This window comes from Bos grunniens, chromosome 20 (genome assembly GCF_055505025.1).
Source record: "Bos grunniens cultivar Pamir isolate PY7600 chromosome 20, Bosgru_T2T1.0, whole genome shotgun sequence".
Classification (NCBI taxonomy): Eukaryota; Metazoa; Chordata; class Mammalia; order Artiodactyla; family Bovidae; genus Bos; species Bos grunniens.
The window spans coordinates 46,124,510-46,150,816 of record NC_141184.1 but is presented as its reverse complement, the minus strand read 5'-3'; positions in this window follow the sequence as shown (position 1 = coordinate 46,150,816).

Sequence of the window (26,307 nt, the reverse complement as noted above, 5' to 3'; positions counted from 1 at the left end):
ATCCTTGTTTATATCAGAGAGATTTAACTGACATAATTTGCTTTCTTTACAAATATGGCAAAGGAAGCTGAGGTCAGATATCACAGATTACAAGTTCAGTTCAGTCACTGAGTCGTGTCCGACTCTTTGCGACCCCATGAATCGCAGCATGCCAGGCCTCCCTGTCCATCACCAACTCCCGGAGTTCACTCAAACTCACGTCCATCGAGTCGGTCATGCCATCCAGCCATCTCATCCTCTGTCATCCCATTCTCCTCCTGCCCCCAATCCCTCCCAGCATCAGAGTCTTTTCCAATGAGTCAACTCTTCGCATGAGGTGGCCAAAGTACTGGAGTTTCAGCTTTAGCATCATTCCCTCCAAAGAAATCCCAGGGCTGATCTCCTTCAGAATGGACTGGTTGGATCTCCTTGCAGTCCAAGGGACTCTCAAGAGTCTTCTCCAACACCACAGTTCAAAAGCATCAATTCTTTGGCACTCAGCTTTCTTCACAGTCCAGCTTTCTTCACAGTCCAACTCTCACATCCATACATGACTAATGGAGTTCAAATTAAGAGGGTGTTCCCTTTTACTTATGTATTAAAGTTTATAATATTTTGCTGTTCTTTATGAGTTCATAATCTGAATGTATTCACTGGTTGAAAACAATTTTATTGAATATTTGGAATGTTTTACTGAAAAAAAAACCTTCAGATGAGGTAATATGATATGGATGCAAGATCCTGGATCATGGCCTCACTCCATCAACATTTAGCTTAATTCTCTCATATTTTAGAGGCATGAACACAGCTGTGAGGTGTAATGGGCAGAGGCTCTGGAACACTCGAGTCACCACCACGTTCTCTTTCTGACATCTCTGCCCCACCTATATGCCTCAGTTTACTCAAAAGACAAAAAATGGGAGAAACAAGCCAGCACTGAAGTTTCGTTACAAATATTCTTTTATCTTCATGTCACCTCCATGAATGACCTTAAAAATTACCCTAGGTAATGCCAGCCATTCTCCTTGCCATTTGACAAGCGAAGACACTTGTCACAGAACAGGTCTGCGGTGCACACCGTCTTCCTTGGAAATTTTCCCTCGAGTTTTTCCTTTCCTTTTCTTTTTTCATCTTGGCCCAAATCCTGGTGGGACGAGTCCTCATTGCTAGGCTCTGCAGAGGCCAAACTGTACTCTTTCTTCTAGCACAACACATGCAACGACTATATTGTAGCTTTGAGCCAGAATCTGAACCTTCTTGATTTATTAAAAAAAAGAAGAAAATTGTTGACTTAAAGATGAACTAGAACTTTATTTTCAGACCAAAGAATAAAACGTAATTGATCCCCTTGGTTTTTCTTTTCTTTATTTCTTTTTTGGGGGGTGATTTCATTATTAAATAAAACCACTTTATAAATGAAACAAAATCCATGTACAAATGACTGAAATGAATGGACCAAGATTTATCTTCTTTCTTGTTTCACCCAAGGAATTGTTTCTAAGAGATCTTAAGACTTAAACATGATTCCCTAAAATAACCAGCTAGCAGTTCTGCAAAAAGGAAAGCAAAATAAATACATCTTCTTAGAAGTCAGTTATAATTTCCCTTCTGACTTTTTTTTCTCTTTTGCTTACATGCTCCTTAACCCTTATCCTCCTCTGTCCCTGTTTCACTTCCTTTGGAGCCAAAGATCTGGGAAAAAAGTTGCCTGGTAAAGCATCTGGTCCCCTTTCCTTGGCAGCTGACATGCCACTTGAAATATTTCTCATGCAGATAACTTAAGGAAACTGCTGAATTAATGCCTTAAAATGACATTGATCCATAGTGAGTGAGTGAGTGAAGTGAGTGAAAGTCACTCAGTCATGTCCAACTCTTTGTGACTCTATGGACTATACAGTCCATGGAATTGTCCAGGCCAGAGTACTGGAGTGGGTAGCTTTTCCTTTCTCCAGGGGATCTTCCCAATCCAGGGATGGAACCCAGGTCTCCCACATTATAGGTGGATTCTTTACCAGCTGAGCCATAAGGGAAGCCCCAAATAACTGCTGCTAATAGGTCTGGTTTTGTGGTGGATTTAATACATTATAAATAAATTGTACCTAAATTTGAAGAGAATGATTCAAGCTTGACCTGATTTCCTCTGATTTCTTTTCCAGGAATGAGTAGTTTGCTTCCTAGAAAGTTTGTATTTTTCTTACGTTTATGGGCTTTTAGATTATACTTGATATTTAGCTATGAGCCTGTCCCTGGTGCCACAACCTTCATGGCTAATATGGAAAAATTAAGCCCTTTGTTTAATTATCCTCTGACTAAAAATTTGGAGTGACTGGTCAATCTTGACAGTAAGTACTATGATCTTTTTGATTTCGGTCACAGTGGATTTAGGTCTAGCAAGATCTTTGTCTGAGGCTTGTAATCTTGATGAGTTTTTCTGTATCTTTTCTGATCTATAATATATTTTTCTTACTTTTGAGATTAGTGCCATCTGACCCCCGGTTCACATGATTAGGTTCTAATGCTTGCATCTAACTCCAACTCCTGACTTATAGTTATTTCTCTTCATAAACTGGATAACACAGTATACTGGAGATGGAAACACTGAGAAGGAATTTGCTTCTGGTCAAGGCCATGGAACTTTCTTCTCAGAGGACCTTTACAAGTAAGTTTATTTATGAATTCAGACTTTAGATAATCAGCCTCACTAAGAGATCAAGAAATTAACTTTTTGGTTGTTTTTCAATGGAAAAAACAGTGAAATTTCAGAAATAAACACTATATTCTTTTTTCTTAGTATTTCCAGCTTTCTCCCTGTAACCTGTTGCTTGAAGTCCTAGTCAGACATGAGGAGGGCACTTTTTTTAAAAAATAAACTTTTAATCTTAGACTATTAATAGTTTTAGATTTATGAAAGAGGTGCAAAAATACTATAGAGAGTTCCTCTATATCCGGCACCCACCTTCCCCTATTAGCATTACTACGGTATAATAATCACAACTAATGAACCAATACTGAGACATTATTATTAACTAAAGTCCATATTTTATTTGGATTTCCTTAGGTTTTTGATAATGTTCTTTTTCTGTTCTAGGGTCCCATCCAGGATTCCACATTACATTTAGTCCTTAGATCTCCTTTGGATTCTCCAGGCTATGACAATTTCTCAGACTTTTCGTTTTTTTATGATCTTGGCAGTTTTGAGGAATATTATTAGTCAGATATTTTGTAGCACATGCTTCACTTTGGGTTTGTCCAATGATTTCCTCCTGACGAGGTTGGAGGTATGGGTTGTTAGGAGGAAAACCAGAAACAGAAAGTGCTATTTTCAGTACCTCGTATCATGTGCATTCCATTAAAATCACTTATCGCTGATGATGCAAACTCTTATCACCTGGCTAAGGTAGCATTTGTCAAGTTTCTCTATGGAAAAGTACTATTTATTCACCCTTGTGATATTGTACTCTTTTGAGAGCCACTGTGTACACATCCAACACTTAAAAGATAGGGAGTTATGCTCCACTTTGAGGGTGCAGTATCTACGTAAATTATTAGGAGCTTTTCATGAGAGAGTTGCCTATTCTTTTACTGTTATTTATTTAATATCATTATGGACTCAGAATGTTTGTTTTATACTTTGGGTTTTAATCCAGTACCACTTTATTACTCAAGTTGTTCTAATTTGGTTCTTCCAGTTGGCTTTTATGTTTTGTTGACATAATCCCACGATACAGGTTTGTGTTTTGGGGTACTTCCTTACTTTCTGAGGCTGCAAGGTGCTCCAGACTTATCTTTTATTCCCTGCTTCAGCTCTAGGATCATCCTTTTCTTCAAAGGGTTTTGGTTCTTTTTAGGATGGCACTAGAAACTGTCATCCTGGGTGCTGACTGGCGGGTAACAGTTTGACATTTTATTTTAGAAGCTGACCTAGAAGGACTCTGACGTGGTAGTACTAAAACACACCATCTTATATAACTTTTACTCTTGAATAACTGTATTCCAATGTCTATTTTGAATCTTTTGGTAAAAAAGTTAAAGCAATATTCAGGGAGGAAAGAGCCTCCATTAAAAAATCCACAGCAGCTATATGCCACACGTCCTATCTGACTGATGGCTGCTGCTGCTGCTGCTAAGTCGCTTCAGTCGAGTCCGACTCTGTGCAACCCCAGAGACGGCAGCCCACCAGGCTCCCCCGTCCCTGGGATTCTCCAGGCAAGAACACTGGAGTGGGTTGCCATTTCCTTCTCCAATGCATGAAAGTGAAAAGTGAAAGTGAATTTGCTGAGTCCCGTCTGACTCTTCACGACCCCATGGACTGCAGCCCACCAGGCTCCTTCTTCCATGGGATTTTCTGGGCAAGAGTACTGGAGTGGGGTGCCATTGCCTTCTCTGGACTGATGGTAGTGTGTACTTTTTTGGTTGATGTAACATATTTATTTTGATAAATTCCCTCTCATCAGTTAATACCTGTACTAAATTATACTAATGTCACTAATAAATTATCTTTCTGGGATGAGGAGATGGTATAATTTTTTGCATATATATAAATAGGTGCTTTAACTATTTCAATAAGACATTTCAGGTTAAGAAAAATAAAGAAAGTAATGAAATAGACTTCTATCTATCCCAACCCAGCTTAAGAAATAAAACTTTTCAGATATCACTGTCTTCTCCCCTTGATGAATGTACCCATGATCTTGAATTTTTATGCATGAGTAGAACTCAAGATCATGGTTTTATGCATTTAAAACTCAAGACATTGACATAACTGTGTCTTGAGTTTTTACACATGTGTCCTTAAAAAAATATGTAGTGTTGTTTTGTGTATTTTAACTTTATATCAATGTTCACATAACATCTACAGTTTCACCCTTTTTTCTACTTAACTATATATTTTTGATATTTTCCATATTGTATTAGTTTATTCATTTTCATGGCTATAATTTAATTGTATGAAAATAGGGTAATTTTTTCATTCATTCTCTTGTTGATGGTGCTCATTAAGGATATTTCTAATTTTTTTTATTAATACAAACACTGGTGTAGTGGACAACCTTGGGGAAAAATTCTTATTTGGAATTAACATACCGAAGTATTTCCTCATTGTTGCTGTCATTAAGCATATATGTAACATTGATAATGCATTGATAATAATTTCATGATTTCTACATTACTCTGATGTAAATGAGAGTAAATGTTTAATGTAAATGTAATGTAAATGTAAATGTTTAATGAGATCCTTGATATTGGCAATATTTTTATTCATTCAAATATGGAGATAATATGGTGGTCCAGTCATAATCTTGACATTTAAATCACTTACCTTATGGTAGGACTTTTCAAGCTGGCAATCAAAAATCATTTGTAATTAAATCCTATTAGTGGGATACACATACACCCATGCACGCGTGCACACATACACACATATACATGCACACACGTATTTACAGTCGGTCCTCATTATTTGTGGATTTCATATTTGTGAATTTGCCTCTTCCCTAAAATTGATCTGTAACCCCAAAACCAATGCTAATGCTGCTTTTACAGTCATTTGGAGTCATGCAGAGAACATACAAATTTTTGAATTTGCCAATGGAACATGCTCCTGACTGAGATCAAACAAGGCAATACCCTACCTTTAATCATCTACATTTTTGTTTCAGCTCTCATACTATAAACAAGTATTCTTTTTGCAGTCTGTTTAGCACCACATTTTTTTTTCTTTTTTGCATTTTCATTGGTGATTTCGATGTTTCAGATGGCCCCCAAGCATATAGTTCCCGAGGCAACAAGGCTGTGGTATGCCATGTGGAGAAAATAGATCTCCTGTGTAGAAATAAGATCCGTCCAGGCATCAGTCAGTGCTGTCTGCCTGAGTTCAGTGGTAATGAATCAATAATACCTGTTAAATTGGATGATTTTGAACACAAATATACATAAGATAAGGTTGTGTTTTGATTGGTTGATGAAAAAATAATGACCAAGAGAAATTAATGTTTTATTTTCCCTGGAAGCAGCGGTTTAGTGTTTGTTAATTCAGTCTTCCCAGTGACATTGGAGAACACTTTATAGAACTGACTATATAGTTTATAATAGAAAATACCAGAATATGTTTCATATTGTGGGTAAAAGTTCTATTATGTGATGTTTTATTTCAGATATATATGTATAAATGTGAATATGTATGTCTATGTGGTCTGAGAAATTATGTAAAACTATTCAAAAATTATGTAAAATAGATTTCTTATTCTTGCTCATGGAAGAATATTTCAAGCCAATGGTCTGTGATGATTTTGAGTGATAGAATTTAAGTTTGGATTTATTGTGTACACTGATGAAACTAGAGGTCACCTATGTTGATTTGTATAAATTATTTAACAAAAAATATATATCAATACATAGCAAAATTCCAAATAATTTTCTATAAATAATAGCTCCTTTTTTAAGAGCTATAGAAAAATGATTAAATCTGTAAACTGTCCTCAATTCAGCTAAATTTCTCTGGGTTCTGCAGCATCTCAGGCTGATACATCTTAAAGCTTCTAAATTTCTAAAGTCAGGATCACACCAGGATTTCACTGCAGGTCTGTAGTGCTCCAAGTTAAAGGGACATATAGTTCTCCTGAGAGGAGGTAGAAAGAGTTTTTCCACTTGATTTCTTATGCAAGAATACAACCCTGGAAAAACACAATCAAGGAAAAGAAAAGGGGAAGATTATATGAGCTACTTGATGTTACTCATATAAGAATAGTCTGCTTGATGTTGATAATTGGCAGTGTTCTGGTGAAGTTGTTAGTGTGTTTGGAGCATATCAAATGTTATTCATTTCAACACTTGGAGTCAATAAAACTTAAATTATGCAAACATTCTTTGGATCTCATCATTGAATCTCGTTTCCTTATTATCTCCTCTTTAATGTCCAATACTAATAGCTGTTAAAAGAGAGTTTGTTGTAAACTACTGCAATAGAAAGCCTAATATCTTTAGATTGCCTAAATAAAGACTGAAAAATAATCTCTAAACTGGCACTGTGAATATAATGGAAACAGAAATGACTTGAAATTTGTATGTGATCAGTTACATCCTCTTACATCACCTCAATTTGCTTTACTTATAATGTGTTTCAGCTCATCAGAAAAAATAATGCCAAAATATTAATAATGCAAGCTTTTGAAGACTTGCTTCATTGTATTACATTGTATCATCTTTGGCTTCATCTTTAAACTTTAGTTTTTATTTTTCTTCTTAGGTAGAAAATTCTTTCCATGAGCGGTTGTCATTTACACCATCAGTGAGTAGGTGTGAAGGGATACAGTCAGATCAGATCAGATCAGTCACTCAGTCGTGTCCGACTCTTTGCGACCCCATGAATCGCAGCACGCCAGGCCTCCCTGTCCCTCACCAAGTCCCAGAGTTCATTGAGACTCACATCCATCAAGTCAGTGATGCCATCCAGCCATCTCATCCTCTGTCGTCCCTTTCCCCTCTTGCCCCCAACCCCTACCAGCATCAGAGTCTTTCCCAATGAGTCAACTCTTCGCATGAGGTGGCCAAAGTACTGGAGTTTCAGCTTTAGCATCATTCCTTCCAAAGAAATCCCAGGGCTGATCTCCTTTAGAATGGATTGGTTGGATCTCCTTGCAGTCCAAGGGACTCTCAAGAGTCTTCTCCAACACCACAGTTCAAAAGCATCAATTCTTCGGCGCTCAGCCTTCTTCACAGTCCAACTCTCACATCCATACATGTCCACAGGAAAAACCATAGCCTTGACTAGACGAACCTTTGTTGGCAAAGTAATGTCTCCGCTTTTGAATATGCTATCTAGGTTGGTCATAACTTTCCTTCCAAGGAGTAAGCGTCTTTTAATTTCATGGCTGCAGTCACCATCTGCCGTGATTTTGGAGCCCAGAAAAATAAAGTCTGACACTGTTTCCACTGTTTCCCCATCTATTTCCCATTAAGTGGTGGGACCAGATGCCATGATCTTCGTTTTCTGAATGTTGAGCTTTAAGCCAACTTTTTCATTCTCCTCTTTCACTTTCATCAAGAGGCTTTTGAGTTCCTCTTCACTTTCTGCCATAAGGGTGGTGTCATCTGCATATCTGAGGTTATTGATATTTCTCCCGGCAATCTTGATTCCAGCTTGTGTTTCTTCCAGTCCAGCGTTTCTCATGATGTACTCTGTATATAAGTTAAACAAACAGGGTGACAATATGCAGCGTTGACGTACTCCTTTTCCTATTTGGAACCAGTCTGTTGTTCCATGTCCAGTTCTAACTGTTGCTTCCTGACCTGCATATAGGTTTCTCAAGAGGCAGATCAGGTGGTCTGGTATTCCCATCTCTTTCATAATTTTCCACAGTTTCTTGTGATCCACACAGTCAAAGGCTTTGGCATAGTCAATAAAGCAGAAATAGATGTTTTTCTGGAACTCTCTTGATTTTTCCATGATCCAGCGTATGTTGGCAATTTGGTCTCTGGTTCCTCTGCCTTTTCTAAAACCAGCTTGAACATCAGGAAGTTCATGGTTCACATGTTGCTGAAGCCTGGCTTGGAGAATTTTGAGCATTACTTTACTAGCATGTGAGATGAGTGCAATTGTGCAGTAGTTTGAGAATTCTTAGACTCTCCCTAAATTATATTAGCCAGTTGGTGACTGCAGCCATGAAATTAAAAGATGCTTGTTCCTTGGAAGAAAAGCTGTGACAAACCTAGACAGCATATTAAAAAACAGAGACATTACTTTACCAACAAAGGTCCATCTAGTCAAAGTTATGGTTTTCCCAGTAGTCATATATGGATGTGAGAGTTGCACCGTAAAGCTCAGCACCGAAGAATGGATGCTTTTGAACTGTGGTGTTGGAGAAGACTCTTGAGAGTTCCTTGGACAGCAAGGAGATCCAAACAGTCCATCCTAAAGGAAATCAATCCAGCATATTCATTGGAAGGACTGATGGCTGAAGCTGAAGCTCCAATACTTTGGCCACCTGTTGTGAAGTACTGACTCATTGGAAAAGACCCTGATGCTGGGAAAGATTGAAGACAGGAGAAGGGGATGACAGAGGATGAGATGGTTGGATGGCATCACCAACTCAATAGACATGAGTTTGAGCAAGCTCCTGGAGTTGGCGATGGATAGGGAAGCCTGGTGTGCTGCAGTCCATGGGGTCACAAAGAGTCGGATATGACTGAGCGACTGAACTGAGTGTCCTTTCTGCTGAAATTCCTGACTTCCTCTGGTGTTGATTGGTCCTTGATGAGCTTTGATTCTTAATTGGTCTCCACTAAGATGAGGAATGGGCTTCCCTGGTGGCTCAGATGGTAAAGAATCTGCCTGCAGTACAGTGAGACCTGGGTCCAGTCCCTGGGTTGGGAAGGTCCTCTGGAGGAGGAAATGGTAACCCACTCCAGTATTCTCTCCTTGAGAATTCCATGGACAGAGGAGCCTGGCAGACTACGGTACATGGGGTTGCAAAGAGTCAGACACCACTGAACGACTAACACTTTCACTTTTCAAGATGGGAAATAGTCCGTTTTACTGCTGTTTTAACATTAGATTGTAGTCCACAGAGTCTAGTAAAACCCAACTGAGCTTCTCTTAAAACCGGTTTTCTCACTGGAGGTTTCAAGTGATTTCTGTAGACTTAAACCTGGGTCCCCTATGTTCTTTGAGGAGATAAACCTTTTTGAGTTGATGGCTCTTGTTAAACTCTGTGTATTTCAAGCAGGTGCCTCTCATTCTAACCAATAGTGGCTAAAGAATGATTTTGAAATATCCATTTTTAACTCTTCCTTCCTGGCTGCCTTACTTACCAGATGGCTTAAAGGTATTGCTGTGTCATTGTTGTGCCTTCACTCAGCGAGACTCTGACCTTAGATTCACCTCAAAGCACTCAAGCGAGAGGAAGTAGTTAAGCAGCAGTGAGAGCAAACAAATAGGCCCACATGCCTTATATGTTTACTATAATCACCTGCTTAAATGGAGGCACTGTTAATGCAACTAGGAATTCTTTCTGCATTAATGAAAAAGGTATTTCTGATGATATCTAATAGCAAAAGTAATTCTGGCAAGGAACTACGGCGGCTGCCTTAGGCAGACAAACTGAGTGTCTAGGGTAAAGGAGGGAGGAAGACGGAAACATACTTCACTGAACACACTTTTGGACTTTGTGCAATGTTTGTGTATTATCTATTCAAAACTAGAAAGTACAAAAGAGGTAGCTATAAATAAAGTCAAAGAGAAGGGAAAGGACAAAGTAATTCTGCCTAATTACTTTTGACTAAAAAGGAAGCATGAGCATACTGGCTTTTAGGAGAACTTTATTTGTTGTTGTTATTGTGGTTTGGCTTCTGACGTGTTTGCAGCTTTTCAGAACTTAAGGTAAACCTCTGGGTGGATACTTGGATGAACTTATTTGCAGATAACAATTTAAGGCAAGAGCTTGGCTTTTGCTCACATGCAACATCAAGACATATGCCATTTTGAATCTCAGGTTTCAGTGGACATTTATCATAGAATCAAAGAGTATATCTTTCCTCCCCTTTTTACCAATAAGAAAGCTAGTGCTGAGGGGCCACACCAAGAAACATTCAAGGTTACAGAGGCCTGGAAGAGCTGTGTGTGTGCCATGTTGGGACTCTTTCCCCTATACAGCTGTGTGTGGTGATTTACTCCAGTAGGAGCTATTTGGTGAATGCAGGCATACTTAAAGGCAGAATTTGTCAGTGTCAGGGAAGCCCAAAGATTATATGTGATAAAGTGTTTTAAGTTAATAAAAAGTCATAATGAAATAGTGGAACAATGTAAAATGTAGTCTATCTTCATTTTACCACTAGGGTGGAAATTTACACGGGAACTAGTGGTAAAGAATCCACCTACCAGTGCATTAGATGTAAGAGACGTGTTGTTCGATCCCTGGATCAGGAACATCCCCTGGAGAAGGAATGGTTCTTGCCTGAAGAAATTCCGTGGACAGAGGAGCTTGGCAGACTACAGTTCATGGTGTCGCAAGCATCGGTCATGACTTAATGACTAAACCACCAAACCAGTTTATATATCCCTACTTAGGAAGAAAACCAAGTCCCCAAAAGAATCTTAGAGTTGGGCTTTTGAATCTTATTTCTTGGATTTCAGTTAGCCTATCGACCATCTACTCAGTACTTCCAAAGTGAAGTGAAGTGAAGTCACTCAGTCGTGTCCGACTCTTTGCAACCCCATGGACTGTAGCCTACTACGCTCCTCCGTCCATGGGATTTTCCACGCAAGAGTACTGGAGCAGGTTGTCATTTCCTTCTCCAGAGGCTCTTCCCAACCCAGGGATCAAACCTGGGACTCCTGCATTGTAGGCAGATGCTTTACCATCTGAGCCACAAGGCAAGTCCAAACTGATGTGCTTAAAGTCAATTTCAAATTCTAACACGTTGGTTGAAATTCACCTTGAAAACTATAGTATACTGTTGGAGGAAGGCTGTTAGTATGCTGCTGGATGAAATCTGAAGAAGAAAGGTGGCAGTGAGTGCAAGGTCTAGGAAGAGAGCGTGCCATCGATCAGCACTTCTTCCTTTCTTGGTCCCTCACTCTCTTTTGGTGACAGATAGCCTCAGTGGATGTCTGCATTCTCAACATCCATGAGTTTTGGCTTGCAGATTCTATTTCCCACAAAGCTTGTGGAATTTTTCTTTCTTGCCAGGTCATAGAAAAAGATGTATATCATATGTTATTTCTTTTTCCCAGAAGAAACTAGTGGTATACACAGTAGGCAAGCCTTAAAGGAAGTAGTAGTAGTAGTGTTAGTCGCTAGTCGTGTCAGACTGTTTGCGACCTCATGGACTGTAGCCTGCCAGGGTCCTCTGTCCATGGGATTCTCCAGGCAAGAATACTGGAGTGGGTTGCCATTCCCTTCTCCAGAGGATCTTCCCGACCCAGGGATTGAACCAGGGTCTCCTGTGTTGCAGGCAGATTCTTTACCATCTGAGCTACAAGAAAGTCCTACTAAATGAAAAGCTACATCATTTAAAATGGAAGGATACCATATAGTCACGTTGAGCTTTCTTTTGTGATTTAAGTCATATTCTGTTGATGTTGGTTTTCATATGAATGCTAGGAAAGGAATTTAAGGAAGGAAGAAGGCTAAAATGTCCTAGCACTTTTGCAAAAATGACTCAAATCAACTGTTAAAAAATAGACATAGACGTCATTTGAACATTTGATATTATGGAGTTGTCATTAATTGTTTTAGTTGGCATAATGATATCATGGCTATTTTTAAAGTGTGATTATTAGAGATATATGCTGAAATAGTTGTGGATGAAATAATATGATATTTGAGATTTGCTTTGAAGTAATGTGGAAGGGAGGAGTAGATGGGTGTATGGGTGAGCTAAGATTTAATCAGTGATTGATACTTGTTGAAGCTGACTCCTGAGTATATTAGAGTTCCTTATTAATTCTATCTACTTTTGTTAACTTTTAAAACTTTCTGTAATAAAAAACTAAAAAAATTAAGTCAGAGTTTTAAAATGCTCCATAGATAACACGTGATTTTCTTCTCCCTGCTATGCTATCAAATCAGGTCTTGGACCCGAACAGAGAGAGGAATAAGATCAGGCTGGTTATTGGAGGGTGTAATTGTGTGATTTTGTGTGTGTGTATGTAGCCATGTGTTAAGTTATATGTGTATATAGATTATTGATTAAGTGAAAAATTTAAAATATATATCACAGCTTGGCAGTGTATATGCACTGTTTTTAGATTAATGTATTGAATTACACTTCTTGTTCCTTTTATTGGTTATGTGCAGTAGCTATATAATAGCACTTGAGATGTGAAATTATCTTTAATTCTCATTTACTAGCTATTCATCAGCAGATTTGCAGGTAAACATCACTATTTATATTTAATCACTGAAAAACGTTTTAAGAAAGATGAATAACTTTTCTAACATTCATTGAGTTAGTAGCATAAGCAGAAAATGAGACTCTGTTAGTGATATTTTTAGCCTTCAGTTTACCAATCTTCATGTTCTCCTAACATTCCCATGAGTTTTAGTCACAATTTTTGTTTTTTACTATAACAAAATCAAATACTTTAAAACTTAGGCATCGTGGAACAAGTTCAGATAATGAAGCGCCAATTGGATTCTGGCACCATTCCTTGCATATTTGTCATCAAGAGTCAAAAGTAATAGGAAAGAAATTAGGCAGATAAAAGCAGTTTGGTTTTGCAGGAATGGAATTGACGTTGTACAGTCAGTGCTATGGAATTCAGAATTCTACCACTACAACTACCACTACCATCCTCTCCAATCATTTCAGCAGATACGTAGGGTTGAATTAACACCCGGAAATCCTCTACTACAATGAAACTCAACATTTCTGCTTAAGTCTTCAATGTTTAGTTACAGCTCATGATTCTTTTTATGTTCTGAAACTCTTATACATGGCTTGTCATTGAATTACTTTCAATTAGTATTCCCTTGTTGAGTTTTGCAAGTTTTGAAGTGTGCTCAATCTTTTGACCAATATGGTATTAGGTGACATTTTGGAGAGAGTGCTGTGCTTCTTTTTATAGTAGTGTTTTCAAAGGCAAAATTTTAACTCAAATTCTCTTTTCCTGCCTCTCTGATTTTACTGACTTTAGTTAAAGGTGATTCTTTTTTAAAGATAATTTCTCTGTTATGTTTAGCCATAAATACAATTCTTTTCTAGATTTTAGTTGGAGTAACTATTACTTCTCCCAATTTCTTAGACATGATTAAGCAGAGCACATTTATAGCTGTTTATGTGGACTTGGAGGGAGTTCACAGTTGCTGTTAAGGAGGAGTTACTACTTTGCCTAGAATAGATATGGAACATGTGTAGTACATTTGAGATTTCTGTGGGCCGGAATATGGAATGCCCAGATAGGTGTCAGAGTCAATAGCTGTTATCTTCCTAGGTATAGTTTGTGTATTTCTTTCTGTTTCTGCCTAATTTGTCCTTTCAGCACCAAGTTGATAAAATATTATATAGAGATATCTTTGTTGATATCAGTGGGTAGAGTTGTGGACAGGCAACAAACAAAATCCAAAGACTATTTTTTGTTTGTGTTAATTTTTAGGTGATCTTGATGATAACATACCCATTTCTATACCGTGGGAACCTATGCTGTTGTTCTAGTCAGTTTGCTAGCAACAGCATTGCAAAAGCCGTGGACAAATTACATTTTGTGCCTTTTCCTGACTCCAGTTGATTTGTTTAAAAATTGGGGAGTTTCTGCCATCTCAGTGAAAGAGGCTCAGGAGAAAAGTATTATAATAATGACCCATTACAGTCACATTGTTCTTCTCTGGCTACTGAAGAGCACGTTATAACAATGGAGGTATTAACTCCTGCTTATCATACCATGAAACAAAGATACAACAATGGCCAGAATCCTAAAAGGCAAATTTCACTCTGGTAAGTAAATTACCCTGCAAGCATTAACCCTTGAAGAAGCACAGAAGGGAAAAAAAGCGAGCACAGGAAAATTTTCAAAATATGCCTAAATTCAGGTAGAGGATTTGTTGAATTCTGTCGTCCTCTGTCTGCTCTGTAATAGCCTGAGACCTTCATTTGGGTGTCAGTTGGAACTGCCAAGTAGTAGTTCCTCTGCAGCATGGATCCAGGTGACAGAGTGAGCAATATTTTTTAAGTGGTGATGTTATAAGTCAGATCCCACCTCAAAAATATACTCTAGTAAGGTATCAGTAGGAAAATAAATCCAAGAACTATTTGGTTCTATTTTAAACTTGTTTTCTTAGAATTAGTTGGGTATTTTTGTTGTGAAAGGATCAGTGTATTTTAGAAAATGCCTAACTTCCTATTGAATAATTCACTTGCTGAATGATAAAGTTAGTTCAGAAAAGTCTGGGATTGCCATCCATATAGCCTTCACTCAAATGACAAGAAATGAAACAGAATAACTATCACCCTATGTGCCCAAACATATACATTTTTCATGGAAGTTCTTAGCAGTCACCATGGAAAATAAAAAAGCAAAGACCACTTTTTGCACAGTTCTTGACCAAGCATTGAAAAATATGATATGAAATGCTTATTAGACACCTTAAGGACACATTTTAGTGTTCTTATTGACATTAACCTGATCTTGGTTCAATTAACTTGTGCCACAAAAGAAATATGACATCTGTGGAATATTTAAGCTCAGTAATTGGGTCGCAGAAATACTAAACAGACACCTAAAGTCACTTGGAAATGTTTACTTTTATTTAAAAACAGAATTCTCAAGTGCCTCTCTGCTTTCTGGTTTCATCCATGACAAGAATGAAAATACTGAAATGTGGCAGGATTTCTAACAGAATGAAAGCCAAGAAACACTGAAAACATAGTCTTGAGATTTCCAGTTTAATTTGCAGGACAAAGAGATTCATTGTCAGTTTATATCATCTCTGCTACATAGATACCTGGATCAACAAAAGCTCTTGACCTCTCTGGGGTCACCCTGTGCCCCATTTTAGCTCTAATTTTGCACTGTTCTTCCCAGTGGTGTTCTGGGATGAGGCCAGCCTCTCTTTACCACGATGGCTCCTAAGCATTCCCAGAGGAAGAACTGGAAAATATTTGGGATTTTTCTTCTACACTTTCACATTAGTTTATTCTCAGAGCACTTATCATTTGTGTTTTGAGCGACAAGTTGGGTAAAGAAATATGGAAGAAGTGTTTAACTACTTTTTTCCCTAAAGAGCAATATCATATTTTTGTTAGTATAGTGTTTTGTTTTGCTTTGACACATGGCTTCTGTAAAAATTTCAATCTTTCTCTTTGAATTTAAGTACTCAATTCAAGGGAATAAAAATAAACACCAAAGCATGACTTTCTCATAATATAAATTTAGTTACTTTTATGTCTTTTGATGATATTATTCAACTCATTATCTTATACCTATTATATGTAACACAAAAGAATCTATCAACTTTGAAAATGTATTACAAAATTCACTAGTACTCTGGGTTTCACTTAGCACTGTTTTTCAAAGATACCCTTTCCTTTTCTTGTGACCTTACTTCATCTTTATGCTTGAATGTGGGAGTATGTGAAGAAAGGCAAGCTTTGGTTAACAGCCAGGACTTTCATATCACCTTAGCATATACATTTCCATGAAATAACACAAAGAAGGAACTACATAGAGAAACAGAGTTTATTAAATTTGGTTAAGGGATGGCACTTGGTTCTCTCCCTGTTTGTTTGGAATGCATTGAACAGATGTAATTATTGATTGATATATTGCTAAAAGTTGTTTCTGGCTATGTTCTGGTATATCACTGTATCTTATGACACTTTGCTGTATTTTTCATACTCATTTATTTTTTAACATTCCCATAACCACTGCCCTATGTCAACTTTTAGCACCTTACACTGTAAAAATCAGCTATAGTCTCCCTCCTAGATGAAAAGTGCAAGCTCAGGTGACTGGCCACAAGAATAGAAGGCTTAAGCTGGGAACAAGTTGACAAGCTGTGAACAAGCTGAGAGAGGATGGGCTCAACAGATAAAACCCCTCTTGGGATCAATTTCCTGTCCACTGGACTTCCAGTTGAACCATCACTGCTGAGCGGCTCTATACCCGTTGCATTTTACTACCTGCACCACTGCCTCCCACCAGATTCTTCAAGTGACTCAGCAACTAAACCAAAAGCTCCTGATTTTTTTACTCCCAGTTTGGCAGGTAGGAATGATTGTTCTTTTATGTTCTACCCTGGCCTCTGTCCCTGGTTTTCACTCTTCATTTATATTTTGTCTCCTTTTGCTCTGCATCAGTTTTAAACAACCAGAACTTTACAATACGGGACTTGAGTTTTCTTTGACAATCAACACTTAAAATTATGGAAGAATGATTCATCTTGATACTTAGGTATTGGTCACCAAGGGAATTGTTCTAGTAATTTGTCTTCTATGTACAATGCTTATACTCTTTTCAGAGATACTCACTGATTATATTTTTATAAATGCAAACTGGTCTCTCAATTGTATTAAAGAATGCTTTTTTATCTGGTGAATTATCAGAATGGATGAATGGGTTTTTAGATAGATTAGAAGAATCTGCCAGGTTATATCACATCTTTTGGAGAAGGAAATGGCAACCCACTCCAGTATTCTTTCCTGGGAAAATCCCGTGGACCAAGGGCCTGGTGGGCTACAGTCCGTGGGGTCGCAAAGAGTCGGACATGACTAAACAACTGAGCACATGACATCTTTTAGAGCACTAGCTTTTTATGTTCTGGCAAATCCATCCTAAAGAGTCAAAGTCAACTCATAACATATCAGTATTCTATTACCACTCATCCCATGGCCTTGCCTCCCTTATTTTTGTGTTTTCTGATTGATCACTGAAGGAAACATGTTGTACAGTAAGTGATGTCTTGATCTTTGGCTCTTTGTCTAGCTCTTCTCTTTTCTGTGCTGAGTATTCTGCTCTGCTCGTAGTTTCATGCTAATCTTTGCTTTTTCCTTCTGGTATCTTTTGATACCAGGCAAGCCGTTTGCTTCAGTCCTTTAGGCACAAATTGCCAAAGTCATTTTGCTTTTGACTTTTCCCAACTCCAGCTTGACCCTAGATCCTTGACTTATCTCTGAGTTTTGACTCATCTGCTCTTCTTGGACATATCATCTAGTTATACTTTTCCCAGCTCTGTCTCCCTTTGTGGTTGAAGCTCATTCCTCTGGCTCTTTTCCATTTCAGTAATATGGGGTAGATTTCCTCTTGCCTTTCCCCCAACTCTTGAGGTGCTAACACTTGATAAGTCTTACTTTTCTGGCCCAGAGGATACTGGTTCTCCAGTAAGGGGCTTCCAACATGAGATGCTGATAACTCTCCACTTACCCCTGCAGATTCATTCTTTGCCTTCAGCAGTGCTGGAGATGAGCAGACAGGAGATAAGGAAAGATGGAGTTTTATTTTCTCTGCTTCTTCTTACCTAATTTGGGCAGTGGTCATCTTCCTTTACCTGTGGGGGTTTCCCAGGTGGCCTAGTGGTAAAGAATCCACCTGCCAAAGCAGAAAATGCAGGGGACATGGGTTCGATTCCTGGGTCAGGAAGATCCCCTGGAGTAGATAACCCCATGCTAGTATTCTTGCCTGGAAAATTCCGTGGACAGAGGAGTATTCTTGCCTGGAAAATTCCATGGACAGAGGAGCCTAGCAGGCTAGTCTGTGGGGTCTCAAAGAGTTGGGCACTACTGAACATGCACACACATCTTCCTTTACCTGTAGCTACTTTAACCAGTTGGCATTGCTCTTATGGCTCTGGTTCTCACTGGGTAATACAATTATCTTTTTGTCTCATTTAGTATAGAAGGGGTAAAAGCTTTATATAGCAGCTAGTCCTTGCATGTTTCACCATCCTTCATTGGTAACTTAATGGGACCTACACTTTTGTAAATTGTTGCATTATTATACGTTTTTCAGTTAGTCATCTGATTGTACCATCTGTTTCTTGTGGGACCCCTGACTGATAGATAATGGGTGCTGAGAAGACACAAAGTGTCTTGATGGTAATACGTCTTTGTGAATGTGACTGTCCTTTGAGGGATAGCAATGTGAAGGTCATAATATGTGTCTCAGAGTTAATGTGTACCTAAGTCATAGGCAGAAAACAGGAACTGTGAGGAGAGGATTGTTTGAGGAATATAGTTAGGATTTTCTCTCTGAGGGGATGAAATATTAAGATGGGTACACTTGGATAGCCTTCTGTGTTTCTGTTAAGTTAGTAATTTATGGAATAGGCGCAGTGACAAGCAATAGAATAGCCATAGGGAAGGACAGAACAAAAGCTAAGTATATGTGTATGAATCAACCAGTCCACCTAGAGAGGACTTGGATTGCTTTCCTTCTTTGGTGGTGATGAATGTCTACCACACTGGAGTTGACTCATGAATTAAGTGTAAAACTGCATAACTTTGGGGATTAGCTTTTTCCTCTACTGAGGCAGAAAAAAAAGCAGTGGGCAAAGGTCCATCAACACCCCAACTGGGGAGTGGGTAGGAACGTGTTAGCTGAATCACACGTAGAGGCTACTACAGAATCATTCCTGAAGGTGCTACAGACTTCAGTGGCTCTGTGCTTTATAAGCTAAGCGGGAAGAAGTACTCATGGGCATGCATCTAGTGAAGAGTAATGACGAAACTGCTGGGACTTTCTTCAAGAGCTGTGAGGCTATAGGAATGATAGAAAAAAATGGGACTAGTAAGAAGCTAAATCATCCTTGTGTATCCTTTCTAGGGAGGCCTCCTTAGAGACATAGCAATGGTTCTACATTCAAAGTTCAATTCAACCCAATATGTGGGTTACCAGACCGCCTTAATCCACTAGGCTACAATCCTAACATATTTCTTTACCTTTAAAGTGTCAGATTGCAGAAAATTTGGGGCATTCAGTCACTGCTTGCAGACTGGTATTTTTCTCAAAAACATTGAACTACAGAGCCAAATTTAAATGGAGAGTGTAGGAATTATCTGGTAAATTATTCTGTGCCAACAGCTAAATGGGATTATTCTGGACCCAAGTTGATTTTTTTTGGCCTATTCAGCCAATCTGAATTGGCTGTCTATGACAGACCAAATTTAACAGATCACGGGCTTTTAGACAAGGGACTGTCGTTAACAGAACGAAATGGAGTCATATTTAAGGAAATCATGAAATCCCTTCTGTTTCAGTTGGAGTTAAAAAGGAAGGGTGAAGAGCAATATACTTGTAACTTTTGGGGGGCACTGAACGCTTAAAAACATTTTAAATTACTGTTAAAAAGAGTTCTGTGTTCTAAAATTTTAGATTGTAGAGAATACTTAATAACAATAAATATTCATCTTTTGACCTATATCAATAAAAATAGCTGATGATACAGACTCAGTTCATCAGATTTCTGTTCTGTGTTTATTGAGCAGAGATGATTTCAGACGAACCTGTGTTTGTCCTGAATTAAATCTCTACCTTCTATGTTTCTCCAGTTCTATGCTACTCAATACAGAACCACACAACCCATACTCATAGTGAACAAAGCTATTATTTAATGGAATCTTTCCACTGTGAAACCGAATTATTTTAATTGGCTTAAAATAATACTAAATGCTGAAAGCCAAGTACATGACCTCTGGCCTTGCTGGTGTCTAAGATATCATAGTCTTCATACTTTCTGGTGAGAGTCTCAGACTCGTCTCTGAAGAAGGGCCAAATGTAAATAAATTCATAGTCTTTAGATCAGGGTTTTGCCAATGTATATTATGTCTCATATAAGCCCTTATTATATAACTTCCTTCTTTGGGTTTTACAGAGTTCTTATTTGTTGACATTCAGGGTGTGTCTAAAAAGTGTATTTTTGATTTATCCTACTTACCTAGTGCCTTTGGACATTAGAGGATCTGGTTTATACTTTGTGGTTTATTTTTTGTAGTTGTATATTTGCTACGTTTTGTTCATGTGCCCTCGGACTTCTTAGGGAAAGCTTGACAGCTCATTTTTATAAATCAATAAATAAGTAAGTAATACATCATGGATCAAAGGCCACAGCAGCAGCACCGTAGAGAGAATTATATTGTCCTAGGCACTTATGTACTTATAATGATGATATCCTTGGACCCAAGACCTAACACATTTTTCATTAGAACTATTAGATTCCATACAAGATAAACAATTACAAACATTCTAGTGAAGATGATTAAAATTCAGCAGGCTTCTTTTACAAGCTTCAGTATTCTTATGTCTTCCTCTTTGGCCTGACTTATTTCTGTATTTCAGAATTCCCTTGATTGACTTCCAAAAGCTACTCTATTAATACCTCTTAGACCCAGAGGCATAATTGAAGAAGAATGAAACTTGGAATTCTCGAATCTTTAATGGACCTTTCAGGAACCAGGTCCAGCTTTGGAATTCCATCTAGGAGCAAGCATGCCTATTGCTCCACTTATTCCAGGTGTAACTTTAGAAGTTCTAGTTCAAGAGGGAATTTTATTTCTTATAAAACCTACCAGATTTCCTTTGGGAAGAAAAGAATGAGCTTGAGAGGGGGTTACTCCTCAGGAGCTATAACTTAAAATGTACCTGCTTCATATTGCTATATTTAGCCCTGCATTCCAGCCCCTAACACAGTGCTCCAGCACAAAGGAGGATTCACACATGATTTGTTGAGCCCGTGAATGAATAAATACAATTTTCAAAAGCTTGTAGAAAACCCGATTTAAGAAATTAAATTTAAATTTAATTTAAATTTAACTTAAATTTCTGACTTACACATGTATGACCTATACTTCAAAGCAAAACAAAGGGATATTTTATGAATAAAAGAATATAAAATAGAGGAAGATTGAAAAAAAGAGAGGCAAAGAGGAATAGAGAGAAGAAGCAAGACTTTATTCTGATAATGTGATTGAATATTTTAGTATGCTAGTTGCTTAATTTTCTGTCTAATTGTTTTGTTTTGGCCGTTTCTTCCTGTTTTGTGGTCTGTGCTTAGACACTCAGTCGTGTCCGACTCTTTGTGACCCCATTGACTGTTTTGTGGTTTAGTACTGGGCAGACAAGTAAAATTGTGGTCACTGAAATTTATTCTAAAAGTGTCTTCATTCCTTTCATCATTTTATTCCCAAATAGATTAGTAACATCAACAGTAATAAAAATAGCACCTGCATTAAAAAATTGAATGTACTTATTAATGTGTTTGGGTTTGCATAATTTGTGCTTTATTTGCTTTTCTATTCTGTTTCCTCCCTCTGCCTTCTTTTTGATTATTTTTTATTATTCCATTTTTTTCCTTTCTACTGACTTCAGTGTTACACTTTTTTTTGCCACTGTTGTTAACATTAGTTTTACCCAGATACTTTTATTTCTTTTTTTCATTTTTTAAATTGAAGAGTAGTTGATTTACAGTGTTGTGTTAATTTCTGCTGTATAGCAAAGTGATTCAGTTATACCTGCATATACATTCTTAATGTGCTTTTCCATTGTGGTTTATCACAGGGTGTTGAATATAGTTCCCTGTGCTGTGTAATAGGACCTTGTTGTCTATCCATTCTATATATAATAATTTGTGTCTGCTAACCCCAAACTCCCAATCCATCCGTCCCCTACCCCTTCTGCCTTGGCAACCACAAATCTGTTCTCTATGTCTGTGAGTCTGTTTGTGTTTCACAGATAAATTCATTGGTGTCATATTTTAGATTCCACACGTAAGTGATACCATACTGTATTTTTGTCTTTCTGACTTACTTCACTTAGTATGATAACCTCTAGGTTCATCCATGTTGTTGCAAATGGCATCATCTCATTCCTTTTTATGGCTGAGTAGTATTTCGTTACAGGTATATGTAGCACACCTTCTTTACCCATCATCTGTCAATGGACTTTTATGTTGTTTCCATGTCTTGGTTATTGTGAATAGTGCCATTATGAACATAGGGGTGCGTGTATCTTTTTGAATTATAGTTTTGTCCAGATATATGCCAGGAGTGGGATTGCTGGATCATATAGCAACTCTACTTTTAGTTTTCTGAGTAACCTCCATACTGTGTTCCATAGTGGCTGCACCACTTACATTCCTACCTAAGGGTAGGAGGTTTCCCTTTTTTCCATATCCGCCAGCATTTGTTATTTGTAGACTTTTTAATGATGGCCATTCTGATTGATGTGAAGTGGTACCTCATTGTATTTTTGATTTGCATTTCTCTAATAATCAGAAACAGTGAGCATCTTTCCATGTGCATGTTGGCCATCTATATGGTTTTTAGGGGGTAGCTCACACATTGTGAAGCCTTATTCTGTGCCAGGCATTAGGCTGAGGGTGTATAAGCAGAAGAGCATGGAATTCTCATGACTACCCTATAAAGTAGATGCCATGATTTCTTGCATTCTCCAGACACAGAGATGGTGATGAGGAGGTTTAAAGGAGTTAAGTTCTTTTGCCCAAGGTCACACAGCACATATATAGTAGATCTGCCAGGCAACCTTTCCCCACACCCTCTTGCTGGGTACTCAGTGTCTTCAATGCATCCTTCTGGTGCCCTCAACCCTCATCAGAGCACTCAGTCTGCCTGTGAAGCCTCAAAGATCCTACAGTGTTATCTAGGTGGGATTTCCTAATCTCATTCCTTCAAAACTTGTTTGTTGTGTGTTCTTTAGAGCCTTCCTCTGAGAGATAAATCCTTGCTAATAGATTAAGAGCTGATAATCAGTCAATTTGTTGTTATTCCAAGGAAATTCATTTATATATTTAACAGAGGCTCCTTGAAGATTGTACTTCACCCAAAGCAATGACTACAATATTGAGAAGTTCAGACAGTTGGTAGATCTTTGCGCGAGGGGCACTCGTTTGGTCTGGGCTGACTTTTAGCGCCCTTCAGCTCAGTTCAGTTCAGTTGCTCAGTCATGTCTGACTCTTTGCGACCCCGTGGACTGCAGCAAGCCAGACCTCCCTGTCCATCACCAACTCCTAGAGTTTACCCAAACTCATGTCCATTAGTCCGTGATCTCATCCTCTGTCATCCCCTTCTCCTCCCGCCTTCAATCTTTCCCAGTGGCAGGGTCTTTTCAAATGCGTCAGTTCTTCGCATCAGGTGGCCAAAGTATTGGAGTTTCAGCTTCAGTGCCCTACAGATCATATTAAAAAAGCAGCTGCCTTTTTGGCATATGTTCTTGGAAGATGTGATGAGGGAGAAAGTGTTGCGTGTTCCTTTATTATTTATAAATAACTCTAGTCAGGTTCATTCATATGTAGGTACTCATTTCCCCTTTTGGCTATGAGACCACCCAGGGAAGTTTGCATGCATCCTTTGGGGTTTCTTGGGAAAGCGGGCAGTTTGATGCTGGCAAAGAGAGATTGCATTGCTCTTTTTGACTGACATTTGTGCTGATGCAGCAAGCAAACCAACTTCTCTGTGGGTGGGTGTGTTCTAAATCTATTCAAAACTCTTCCCTTAGTGATATTGTTTGTTGTGGTGTATGTATGTGGATAGAGAAAATGAGAGAGAAGGGGAGACAGATGAAGAGAGAGACAAAGAGAGACTATGAATAAAACCCTGAATTAAATTCGTAATTAAGTTTAAATTTGTGCCTTTCTATGAGATATATGGGAAATCAAAATTTCGATCTTGAATTAACTGATTTCAACTCTGACTAAATATATAGTCCGATAGTCATGAGAGGAAGCTCAGAAAAAAGTACAAATGTGGAATTAGCAATGATCTTTGACTTGGAAGCCTGGGATCGTGAACTCACTCTGCTGTATCTTAGCTGTGAGTTAACTTGGTGAAATTATCTCTCCTTTTTGATACTCAGGACACCCTCTTGATTTGGACATGTTATAACTCTGTGATTCAGTGATTTAAATCTTTGCCATGTGTAAACCTTTACTTCACAGACCTCACCTACTGCCTCAGGTTGAGTTCCCAAGAAGTAGACCCCGAGACAAAGATTCCTATGCAAGTGATTCTTTTTTTTTTTTTTTAATTGGAGGCTAATTATTTTATAATATTGTGGTGGGTTTTGCCATACATTCACATGAATCAGCCATGGGTGTACATTTGTTCCCCATCCTGAACCCCCCCTCCCACCTCCTTCCCCATCCCATCCCTCAGGGTCATCCCAGTGCACCAGCCCTGAGCACCCTGTCTCATGCATCAAACCTGGACTGGTGATCTGTTTCACATATGATAATATACATGTTTCAATGCTATTCTCTCAAATCATCCCACCCTCACCCTCTCCCAAAGAAAAAGTCTGTTCTTTATCTCTGTGTCTCTTTTGCTGTCTCGCATATAGGGTCATCGTTACCATCTTTCTAAATCCCATATATATGCGTTAATATACTGTATTGGTGTTTTTCTTTCTGACTTACTTCACTCTGTATAATAGGCTCCAGTTTCATCCACCTCATTAGAACTGATTCAAATGCATTCTTTTTAATAGCTGAGTAATAGTCCATTGTGTATATGTACCACAGCTTTCTTATCCATTTATCTGCCAATGGACATCTAGGTCTATGCAAGTGATTCTTAAAAGACGTGTCACAGGGAAGACCAGTAAATGAAATGGAAGCAGGACAAGAAAAGTAGAAAGCAAAACAAAGAATTCATCTTAGGTGAAGTCCTGCAGAATGTCTCTCAGCCTTATCCACAAGGGGGTTCTGGAGTGTTAATTGTGTCTCAAAGGTTTCATTGCATGAGGTAAGGGACCTGGGTTTTCTACCTCTGTGACTTGTTAAGGGCCATCTTGTCTCCCCTACTCCTTTTCTCCCCAGCTCCTCGAACTTCTGTTTTCTCCCAGGCATGAATGCAAAAGCCTCTAGTGGACCGAAGGCAGTTCTCCTAAGAAGAGTGGGTGCTGGCCACTGGCAGTGAAAACACACCCATAAGGGAATGGTGCACAAGCATGGTGGAAAGAAATTTGAAGTGAGCAGGGTGTGGCACCATTCTGCTCCAGCCTGCCATGCTTTGGGAAAATGACTAAGTTTGTGACATGGCTAAATTACTGTCAACTTAAATTTACATGGGGAGAAAAAAGATGGTAAATTGGAAAGCAACCACTCTCTTTCCAGGGCTCACCAGTGAGGCCAAATGTCATTGTTAAACCAAACCAATTCTTATCCTCAAATATGATTGCTAACAAAGTTTCAGGAAATATGGGAAAGCCTCCAAGATGATCTAATATGATGTAGAACTTAGATTTCCTCTGAGGTCAGTATAACACTATTTTTAATTAACATATAAGGCAGAGATAACCTGAGAGCAAAAGTTGTCTGCTCTGTGTATGTGGTATCCAGGATCTTATAAATGAGAATACTCTAAATAGAGTAACCAGATGAAGGGTGAAAATGAACTGAGAAAAGGTAACTGAGGGAAATTATGCATATTTAAATATTCTTAAAAGCAAAGATATTTATGTTCAGTTTTCAGGCAATGGTTTTATTCTCTCCTCAGAGATACTTATTATTTTTTTAATGAGTTACTCATTTTCTTTCAAAACACCTACTTACTTAAAATGTTTTCCTTATGAATCAATTTTTAATTTGACAGAAGTGAAGGTACTTGTGCCCATAAAAAATGCCATGTGTTTTTGAAGTGTTAGAAAAAACAGCTCTTTGGCACTAAACAAAGCTGAGGCAGGAACGTAAGAGAGCAGCTGCAGAGTGACAGAAAAAATGTAAGATAATGAGACATGTGAGAGAATGTATAATTTAATGTGAAGCTTGAAGCAAATGGCGGGAGGAGGAACATAAATGAGAAAACAGTTAAAAATAGTGGCTAAAATGACTTTAAATCCAATAAAACATAAAGTGAATCAATTAGTGCTTAAGCGATATAGAGGAGGCA